Raw genomic sequence first — 12,064 nt, forward strand, 5'->3', positions numbered from 1 at the left:
AATCCTATATCTGATAGAGGGCTAATATCCAACATTTACAAAGAATTCAAGAAGTTAGACTCTAGAGAAACAAATTACCCTATTAAAAAATGGGATACAAAGCTAAACAAAGAATTCTCAACTGAAGAATACCTCATGGCTGAGAAGCACTTGAAAAAATGTTCAACATCCTTAATTATCAGGAAATGCAAATCAAAACAACCCTGAGATTCCACCTCATAACAGACAAAATGGCTAAGATCAAAACTCAGATGACAGCAGATGCTAGTGAGGCTGTGGAGAAAGAACCCCCCCCCCATTGCTGGTGGGATTGCAAGCTGGTACAACCACTCTGAAAATCACTTTAACAGTTCCTCAGAAAATTGGACATAGTATTACCATAGGATCCAGCAATACCACTTTTGGGCATATACCCAGAAGATGCTCCAACATGAATTAAGGACACATGCTCCACTATGTTTATAGAAGCCTTATTTATAATAGCCAGAAGCTGTAAAGAAACCAGATGTCCCTCAACAGAGGAATGGATACAGAAAATGTAGTACATTTACACAACGGAGTACTACTCAGTTATTAACAACAATGAATTTATATAATCCTTGGCAAATGGATGGATCTGGAGTATATCATCCTGAGTGAGGTAACCCAATCACAAAAGAACACACATGATATGCATTCACTGATAAGTGGATATTAGCCCAGGAGCTCGGAATACCCAGAAAACAATTCACAGACCACATGAAGCTCAAGAATAAGGAAGACAAAAGTGGAAATACTTCGTTCCTTCTTGGAAAGTGGATCAAAATATCCATGGAAGGAGTTACAGAGACAAAGTTTGGATTAGAGACTGGGGAAATGACTATCTAGAGACTGACTCACCTGGGGATCCATCCCATTTACAATCACCAAACCCAGACACTGTTGTGGATGCCAACAAGTGCTTGCTGACAGGAGCCTGATATAGCTGTCTCCTAAGAGACTTTGCCAGTGCCTCACAAATACAGAGGTGGATGTTCACAGCCATCCATTGGACTGAGCATAGGATCCCCAAGGAAGGAGCTAGAGGAAGGACCCAAGGAGCTGAAGGGGTTTGCAGCCCCACAGACGGAACAACAATATGAACTAGCCAGTACCCCCAGAACTCCCAGGGACGAAACCACCAACCAAAAACCACACATGGTGGGACTCATGGCTCCAACTGCATATGCAGCAGAGGATGGCCTAGTGGGACATCAGTGGGAAGAGAGGCCCTTTGTGCTCTGAAGGCTCTATGTCCCAGTGTGGGGAATGCCAAGGTCAGAAAGCAGGAGTGGGTGGGTTGTTGAGCAGGGAGAGGCGGGGAGGGGATGGGAGAGGGTTTTTTTAGGAGGGGAAACCAGGAAAGGAGATAACATTTGAAATGTAAATGAAGAAAATATCCAAAAAATGTGAATAGACATAATTTTCAATATCCATACTTGTATTGCGATTACTGTTCAAAATTTTCGTTTATAATTCCAACAACATAGTATACCAAAATAACATACTGTGTTAATTAACATATTCACTCAGCACACATATTTTTCTAACTCAGAATCATCAAAAGCCAAGTTTCTATATCAGCAAATATATTTCAAGTCATTTTTTCTCTCACTTGAATCTGAGACTAATTCTAATTATTGTTCGTAAAGGTTATAAATTTTACAAAAGGCATCTACAGTTATTATTCCTAATGAAGCCCCCTGTGGTGTGACGGCCTAAGCAGCAACTACTGCTGCTTGTCTTATTTGCCCTTCAAATGGTCTAGCTGCTAAAACTTGCTACTGCCAAGTTAATTATAATCCAGAATTTCCATTAAGTTTATGCACATGTGTTACATTACAGCCTTTAATATTTAATCATAACTCTTAATACAAAAATATTTCCATTGCAAAAATACTCTACTTTCCATTAGACTTTAATAAATTAGACATATAAGCCCAATGATTTTCTTGCTTCTCAGAATATAATGGTGAATTTTTCTAAATAATTAGAAAACTTTCTACTACGAATGAACATAGGATATGCCAAGTTTCAGCCTCAAGACAATTTTTATGACCAAATCATCAGACTCCAAGATAAGTTTTTTTGAAAGAAATGTCACTTGTTTACTATACAAGCAGACCTTTATCTCATTAATTAGTCTTGTTAATGATATGAAGATTCAAAAGCAGTTCCTGATTTTAATAGGGCACATACCATTTTATATCTACTCATTAAAATGCATTAAAAGTTTCCACTCCAGGGGCTGGAGAGATGATTCATTGATTAAGAGCACTGGTTGCTCTTCCACAGAACAGGACTCAACAGCAACACAGCTCAGCTCACAACCATCTGTAACGTCAGTTCCAGGGGATCTGATGCCCTCCTCTGGCCTCTGTGAGCACTGCACATGTGGTACCCAAAAGTCTATACATGCAGGCCCAACAGCCGGGGACATGAAATGAAAATGAGTAAATTTTAAAAAGACCTTTCCTTTCTGAGCTACATTTCTCCTTGTGGTATGTGTACAAGTAACTTAAAAATGCTGGAACAAGCTGGGCGTGGTGGTGCTCGCCGTTCATCCCAGCACTTGGGAGGCAGAGGCAGGCAGATTTCTGAGTTCAAGGCCAGCCTGGTCTGCAGAGTGAGTTCCAGGACAGCCAGGGCTACACAGAGAAACCCTGTCTCGAAAACCACCACCACCCCCCGGGATAAAAAGATGCTCTGAGGCTGGAGGTTTCTTTCAGGAAACCGTTAGTTGAAAAGAAAAAAAAATCCTTTTAAACTTGCTCTTAAAAGCAAGGAACTGCTACCCTTATTTACATGTCAGGTGGCTCTGTGCTGGGCTAGTGCTCTTTTGTGACATTTTAATTTTTTTTGTTTCTTATCTCCATTAATCTGCATCATCATTTAAGAGAAAAAATGCATCCTAGCAAAACCTCAGTACTCTGAGTGAATATTTATCATAGCAAACAATGCTTTAAAATATTTTTGTTTGAAGCAGGGCTTCACTGTAGATCCTTATTTGGCCTGGAACTTGCTATGTAGGCAAGACTGGGCTTCAACTCACACCAATCTGCCTGCCTCTGCCCCCAAATACTCCACATATTTTTAATTCACTTATTTACTTACTTATCACATTTATTATCTTTGAGATTACTTACAAAATAATTTTAATACTTCAGTAAACAAAAGGTATGTTTTCTGGATTACCACTGCCATTGGTAGTAGAGAAAGCTGTTGAACCCAGTCAGCCAAATGAGAGTCTCTGTTAGCCTACAGACCACCCTACCAGATGTATGGAAAAATGCAGACCTTTACAGTTTGTTTATACTCTCAATCTAAACGTTTGTTTGTTCTTACTGTGACTTGTTTTTAAAATCAATGGGACCTTGAAGAACTAGAAGTAAAACTTACATTTCAGGAAAACTACCAGAAAAGAAGTTTACGATCCAGAGCAGTCAAGCATTATTGAAGGATATATTTCTCAAATCTCTGAGAGAAGGCCACATGGAAGTCTTGATGAGGGAGGCATTCGTTGTCTGAGTAGTCTTTTCTAAAAGATGACCAACTATTATTTCACTTGAAAAGGTAAATAATTTTTTGTACTGAGGAAGAGTTGAAAAACACAACATCCCCACCTCCTCGGCTAACTGCTACAGCTTCCCTTTGATAGTTTCTCCCTCGGCTAACTGCTACAGCTTCCCTTTGATAGTTTCTCCCTCGGCTAACCGCTACAGCTTCCCTTTGATAGTTTCTTGGGGTCATAATATATCATCTTCTTTGAGAAGTTGTGTGTGTGTGTGTGTGTGTGTGTGTGTGTGTGTGCCAGGTGGTCTACACACTGGTTGCACTTCAGCTGTGTGTCCCTCATGTGTCACATCTGCGTTCTACCCACCACTACCTTGCAGGCATCTTCTTTCCCACCTGCATCACAAAAAAGACTTTTCAAGCAGAAGGAGTGATTAAACAAGGTAGCAGGGGACAGGGAAGCTCTGTAGAATGATAGCTCCTAAGGAATGATACCTGTGATTGCCCTTTTTCCAGTATACACATTAACCCACATGCACTCATGTGTGTACATACACACAAACCCACATACCCACATACAGATACACCACACACACACATATGCACACATATTGTAATAAATAAGCTAAAATATTAATAGTTGAATAACTCTATGCATAGCTGTAGCCAGACTTAATTTTCCTGATTTAAAGACATGGCATTCCTATGAAGGCATAAAATTATTAATGATGTCATTAGGCATTTAAGACAATTTCTTTTAGTTAAAAGTTTAGTCATTATATTTACATTGTTACCATTGATTTGTAGCTGTTAACTCATGAAATTAACTTTTAGGTTTAAAAATAATTTATTTTATGTAATACGTAGCTTAAAATGAGAAACAATTTTTCCAATGCAATCTGCAGTAAAGCTATTTAAGGGAGCAATTCTCTTTAGAACAGGGAAGACACTTGTAGACCAGAGTCATCTGTTTACTCAATAAATGTTTGTTTAGCTATTTGTCAAATATTTGGATTTCAATGAATAACACAGAAAGCCCTGTTGTGATGGAATTTGTACTGTGGGAAAGAGTTAATCCACGTACAAATAAAGACACAATCTCAAAAGCTCAGGAGACAATTCAGAGAGAGCAGGAGACAGGGAAAACTGAGTTGGGTGTTATTTTAAACACATCATTAGGAAGGCCTCTTAGAGAAGGTGTCCTTTAGAGGTAGGATAGGGAGCATGGTCATAAGGCTATTTGGGGTGGAGTGTGACCAGTTGAGGGAGTTACAAAGATTCAGACACAGAGGAAAACTAAGGTGAGGCATTCTAGTGCTTAAATGTATTTATTCCAACAGCACAAGGCAAAACTTTTGGCAAAGGAGAAATGCACTCAAATTTTCTTTGCTTCCAGGGGTTAGGCAGATCATCTAAAATCTTACATCTTTGACACCAGAAAATGTGAAGTTATTGACACCACCATGCAGGTCCCCTAAACATATAGTTAAGTCTAACCAAAGGCTAAAGCAAAGTGAGCCCCACTCACTGCCTGAATGGAGCTGTCAAGAGCTCACACAATGAAGAAAGTGGTGAAATTATAAACTCACAGGACAATCATTGAGTGAGCATTTTAGACAAAATGACCCACAGCAAAAAGCTACAAGGAGGCTGCAACACCTACCGGGTGGGGAATGAGTGTATATGGAGCCTTATTATTATTATTATTATTATTATTATCATTATTATTATTTTAGAGTGGGTTCATATATCCTCTGAGGAAGCTGTGTCACAGTATCTTTCATTCTTATGGAAATGGTTACCTAACTGTCTTCCTTCCATTTTGGCTCCTTTCTCCTAAGAATCCAACAACCTAAGGCAACTTTATATTACAATGATATCATCTTGTTCTATATTGCTGAAACCAACATGAGGGAAAATGGGAACAAAAGGGTGTTTTTTTTTTAAGACTTATTTATTTTATGTAGGTGAGCACATTTTCACTGTCTTCAAGCACACCAGAAGAAGGCATTACAGATGGTTGTGAGCCACCATGTGATTGCTGGGAATTGAAGTCAGGACCCCTGGAAGAGCATGCAGTGCTCTTACCCCCTGACCCAGCTCTCCAACCCCCAAAAAGTATTCTTGCAGCAGAAAATTGGAGTGGTGAATCTGGAAAGTATTGACTGAGTAAAGCATTAGGAAATGTCATCAAACAAGCAGACAAGTAGCTGAAGAAAGAACTGCAAAGCTATGGCAGGGCAGCCGGGACCAAGTCACTCAGAGGTAGAATGTTTCAGTTTTACTTTAATCTTGGTATGATGATAAGAAATATCTGGGAGAGGGCTAGAGAGTCTCTAGCTGCATATGTAGCAGAGATGGCCTAATCGGCCATCATTGGGAGGAGAGGCCCTTGGTCTTGCAAAGATTATATGCTTCAATACAGGGGAATACCAGGGTCAGGAAGCAGGAGTGGGTGGGTTGGAGAGCAGGGTGGGAAGAGGGTATAAGGGACTTTTGGGATAGCATTTGAATTGTAAATGAAGAAAATATCTAATAAAAATTGTTTAAAAAATTAATTTCATAAAAATAAATGAGAGTAAAAATTAAAAGAAAAAAATATCTGGGAGCTTCTGAACAGGAGTAGAAAATCCCCATATTTAAAAAGGAACATTCTGGCAAGTGTGCGCAAAGTAAGATGTAGAGCGTCAAGATATGGAAGCCAAGAAAAGAGAAAGTAGCAGCTAATGGGCATATTGTGGCAGAAGTGTCCTTGAGCTGCATCTAAATGCTTAAGATACTGAACGAATATTTAAAGGAAGGGTAACTAGTTTTCTGAAAGGCTCAAGGTAGGTCACACCCCTGACATCGTGTATTGACTCCAAAGAGTTCCCAACTTGATAGAACAGCAGTGGAGGCAAACCCAAAGGAAAGGAGATGCATCTTCCTCCTGTTCTTTCTTCTGTACTTTGCCCCAGTAACAAAAACACTTTAGGACAGAAAACATATGAGTGATTGTATCAGATGCTTTTATTATCTACATAAAGCAATATTGGACAGCTATCCTGTGAATGTCAGGTACACCGATCTGGATGATTCTAACTGTGTGGTCACAACAGTGAAACAAAAAGGATGTGTTGTGAATAGAATAGAATAGAATAGAATAGAATAGAATAGAATAGAATAGAATAGAATAGAATAGAAGAAATGGAACAGAGAAGCCAACCTTCCTGAGGTACACTGTGAACTACAGACTGCAATAGAGGGACGTGTGAGATAAAGGTGGCTGTTAGCAAGTTGGGAAATATCACAGCATGTTTATGCAGCAATGGAAGTGGTCCACCAGTGAAGAAACACTTGATGCAAGAGAGGCAAAGAGTAACTTGACCACCAAGGCAAAGAAAACAACAATATCAACAACAACAACAACAAAACAAAGACTAAAGACCTATGGTTTTAAGAACTCCTCGCAGGTATGGTTCCTCTAGTTCTAGGGGATATGACACCCCCTGCCTTCTTCAGTACTTTGCATGCAGCACTCTGATATACATGACAACCACCCACTGTAGATCAACAATAGAGCACTTGCTCAGTCTGCACAAAGCCCTAAGCTTATCGAACACCAAGGGAAAATAATTGGCAATTCAGAAATACGTTGCTGCTGCTGACATAGAACTTTTACAAGAGTTTATGCAAAAATAACTCAAATGACTATAGCTAGAGTTCTAGATGTTCAACAACTGTTTCAGACATATACCAAACGTCTATGCACAGACACAAGTCTTGAATGGATACAGTAGGGAAAGCAGAATAAAAATAGCTACCTTTATAGAGTTTAAGTTCTGGGAATTAACTAAGCTAGCTTTGCTACTAGAAAAGTTACCAATTTCTAGTAGAAAACTAAGAAATTGTGTTTATAAGAAAAGTAACAGGTTTTTTTTTTGCATGAAAAAAGAGACATTGAATCAAAAGTAATTATTTCTTGATTAATCAATTAAGTACTGGAAATGTCATTAACATGTTTAATTGTAAACAATTAGCCTCATAGTGAAAAAACTGGAAAAAAATAGAAGATAAAAAGAGGCCATGGAAAGGCACAAGAATAGGCCAAGGAGGAAGGAGAAATGGGAAACTGAGTTTATTATAATCTCAAAAGTAAAAGAAATGATTAAAAGATATGAAAAAGTGAACCAGGCAAATAATTTAGCAGTCAAAAGCTCAGACTGTCCTTGAAGGATATCCATGCTTCAGTCCCACCAAGCACACTGGGTACTCACAACCATCTTTGACTCAGGCTCCTAAGAATCCATCGTTCTCTTTTGGCCTTCACAAGAACCTATACCGGTGTACAGCAGACAGACAGACAGACAGACAGACAGACAGATACACAGCAAAAAAAAATCTTTAAAAAGTATAGAAAGAATGTTGGAATGTTTCTAATGGATATTGCTTTCACATAAGTTTAAGAGAAACTCTGGCATGGGGATGAACCAACGACTTTTTCTACAAAAAGCCAGAGAATTAAACTTTCCAAATGTCACAGGCCAGATAATTTCAGTCCTATGACACCTCAGTGCCAAAGCAGCTGTGGAAAATTAAAAAACAAACAGGTGGCTACAAGCCAACAAAAGTTCATTTGCAACAGTAGGCATTGGGCCAGTTTGGCCTCTGGGCTCAGCTGCCAGAGGAAAATTGATAGAAAAGCAAGAGTGTAAGAGATGACACTAAAGAAATTTTGAAACATCAACTCATTAATACTTTAGTAGCAGGATAAGTGCTTAGCAGGAAATAGTAAAATAAAAAGTGAAAATAAAAATAAAATATCAAAGCATAGGCACAATACAGGATAGATGTAAAACATGAAAGATGGACGATTTAGCAAACAGCCCATAAAGCGACTGACAGGAGCTTGACTGCACCTAGCAGTTTTCCCTCAGCCCAATCACACCAGGAGAAAATGGAATCCCATATGCAAATTACCTGCCTAAAGCTAAATTTGATACCAGCTAATTATTATTCCAAAAGAGGATAAAATTAAATCAGTTTATAATAAAAAAGGTTAAGACAGCTTACCATTATTGAACACACTAAAACCCATTAAGCACAGATTTCAGCAAGAAGAAAATTCGGCACATAATAAAAGAATGAGATAAAAATATACACAGTTGGTTCTCATTATTCACAGTAGTTATGTTCTATTAAGCTGTTGAGAACACTGAATTCATGAATACTGAACCACTTCTAGTGGTTCTGTGTGTGCATGTGTCTGTGCTTGTGTGTGTGTGTGTGTGTGTGTGTGTGTGTGTGTGTGTCTGTTTCTAATCCATATCTATGTCTATAAATATAGAGTCATCTAAGTTCTAAGAAAAACTTATCCTAACTGGTTCTAACTGGTTCTACTTTTTTTTCTTTTTGACTTGCAAAAGAGAAAATAATGTTCAGAAATGTCAACTAGATTGACATTCCAGAAACGTGAACCCAAGCAAGAAATCAAATTCAGCCCACCTGGCTGGGGAGCTAGCAATGTCCTGCAACATAAGCTGTCCTTTCTGTCTTTCCAAGGCCCTCCCTGAATACTGAGAAGGCAGGGCCCAGTCTGTTTGGCCTCAACTGTGAGTGTGTGTGTTGCTTAGCTCAAATTTCTCACCATCCTCTGCCTGATGCAAATGACCGTGAAAGTGGAAAGAGTGAATTTTGGAATCTCAGTTACTTTCGCTAGCAAGTAGGCAAAGTACCAGAGTTAACATCCTGATATAATGAGGCTCAACTGTGTAATTATCTGCTTCCTTCGGTATCAGTATATCGTGCAATTATTTGAAAGATAAATATTATGTGATACATTTTTGTTATTTTAAAAACATAAACTTTTTCAGTGAGAGAAATGTAACAGAGGTTCATTGTCCTCAAAATGCATGTCTGGTGTCATTTTAGCTTCTGTATCTCTCTGGGGAATAAATTAGAGATATCGAATTATACAGAATAGTTAACCTAATAGGCCAGAGACTGTTATACTTAGACCCTTGTAAGGTGAGCTCTTGGCCAGGGCCTGGGAATACCATTTCAGGAAAGTTCCCACCATTCCATAATTGATAAAAATGACTCACTGGACCTAAAGGATTTGTGCAAACAATGGTTTATGCTGAACACCTGATTTTTCCTTCTGCAAGTCTGCAAATTTGACTCAGGCTAGGCAGAGGGCACTGAATTCAAACACTAGGGCACTCAGTTTCTAATGAACATCCCTGGTAAACACCGTTTCACTCACAAAGCCATAACTTAATGCTGCAGAGTTAGGAGGTCCACTGGGAGGAGACTTGGCAGTGTGTGTCTGACTTCCTCCAGAATGGTCCAGGTTATGTTTTTCCTGAGCTGATTATCTTTCATGATGCTTTTCCTACAGTAACCAATAGATGAGAGCTATTAAAAGATCTGCATGCTATGCCCTTCATGTCCTCTCTCAGGGAACTGCAACAACAACCACGGGTGTTATGGAGGCTACCACACATAAGTGAATTGGTGTGCCTTATTCTGTCTTCACCACAAGGCAAGCACTGCCACTATCCTCACCTGGATGAACCTGAAGGAAGTGAGACTAAAAGAAATTAGCCAGACGTGGAAAGAAAAGGAACGCATTTTATCACATATGTTAAAATACTGAATGCACAGCAGCAAAGAGTCTGAGAGCAGTTCCCAGACATAGAAATGTTGTCCAAAGGAGCAAATTTGAAGTAATTTAGGGGAATAAGTCTAGAAAAATCAAGCTCTGCTACATAAGAGTGAACCATATTCCAATCCATGCTAGATGGTTGCTGAGTGCAGACCTTGGCTGCTGTCGTACCTACCTGGAAAGGGCTACCTATTCAAGAATTTAGCCATATGGCCACACACAGGCATAACCAGCGGAAGCTCCTCTAAGCCAGGTATCTCTGGCTTCTCCTGTGATCTGTCTACATGAGCTTACACCCCCACAGTAACATGTGATTAGAAAAGTGATCTGCTTACCAGTGATAATCATTCTCTAGATGAAGGGATTGTAACTTCTTAAGTCACATATTTTTTTAAAGAATACTCACAAAGAATTTTATGACTTGTATACACAGAGAGATGTATAACTTTTTGTTAAAATTTTAAAGTCTGCAGAACTGCTTCAAACCCCAATATGTATCTGCTAAAGGAATTTTTTCTTACTGTAGATAATAAAGGGGACAAAACATATGAGACATTTCCTTTTAAAAGCATTTGAAAACAAACAAAACAAGATTCTAACTGCAGAAAATTGAGAAAAATACAAAATGAAGTGTGTGTTCATCTGTTTTTTTTAAAGATATTTTCTTTATTTACATTTCAAATGTTATCCCTTTCCTAGTTTCCCCTCTGAAAATCCTCTATCCCCTCCCTCCTCCCCCAGCTCCGCAACCCACCCACTCCCATTCCTGGTTTTGGCATTCCCCTATACTTAGGCATAGAGCCTTCACAGGACCTAGGGCCTCTCCTCCCATTGATGATCTACTAGGGAATCATCTGCTACTTGTGCAGCTAGATCCTCATGTTCCACCTTCTGTTTTCTTTGATTGGTGGTAGATTTACAAGTATCTATGGCAGTACTGGTTAGTTCATTATTGATGTTCCTCCTATGGGGCTTCAGTCCCTTTCAGCTCCCTGGGTATTTCTCTGGCTCCTTCATTGGGGACCTTAGGCTCCATCCAATGGATGGCTGTGAGCATCCACTTCTGTATTTGCCAGGCACTGTCAGAGCCTTGCAAGAGACAGCTATATCAGGCTCCTGTCAACAGACGCTTGTTGGCAAACTGGGTTTGATGGTTCTTTATGGGGTGGATCCCCAAGTGGGAAAGTCTATGTATGGTTATCCCTTCAGGCTCTGCCCGGAACTTTGTCTCTGTAACTCTTTCCATGGATACTTTGTTCCCCATTCTAAGAAGGAACAAAGTATCCACACTTTGTTCTTCTTTCTTCTTGAGTTTCATGTGTTTGGCAAATTGTATCTTGGGTATTCTGTTTCTGGGCTAATATCCACTTATCAGTGAGCACATATCATGTGTGTTCTTTTGTGATTGGGTTACCTCACTCAGGATGATATCCTCCAGATCCATCCATTTGCCTAAGAATTTCATAAATTCATTGTTTTTAATAGCTGAGTAGTACTCCATTGTGTAAATGTACCACATTTTCTGTATCCATTCCTCTGTTGAGGGACATCTGGGTTCTTTCCAGCTTCTGGCTATTATAAATAAGGCTGCTATGAACATAGTGGAGCATGTGTCCTTTTTACCGGTTGGGACATCTTCTGGATATATGCCCAGGAGAGGTATTGCTGGATCCTCCAGTAGTACTATGTCCAATTTTCTGAGGAACCGCCTGATTTCCAGAGTGGTTGTACAAGCTTGCAATCCCACCAACAATGGAGGAGTGTTCCTCTTTCTCCACATCCTCGCTAGCATCTGCTGTCACCTGAATTTTTNATCTTAGCCATTCTGACTGGTGTGAGGTGGAATCTCAGGGTTTTTTTGATTTGCATTTCCCTGATGATTAAGGA

The sequence above is a fragment of the Mus caroli genome, chromosome 18, assembly GCF_900094665.2.
Source record: "Mus caroli chromosome 18, CAROLI_EIJ_v1.1, whole genome shotgun sequence".
NCBI lineage: Eukaryota > Metazoa > Chordata > Mammalia > Rodentia > Muridae > Mus > Mus caroli.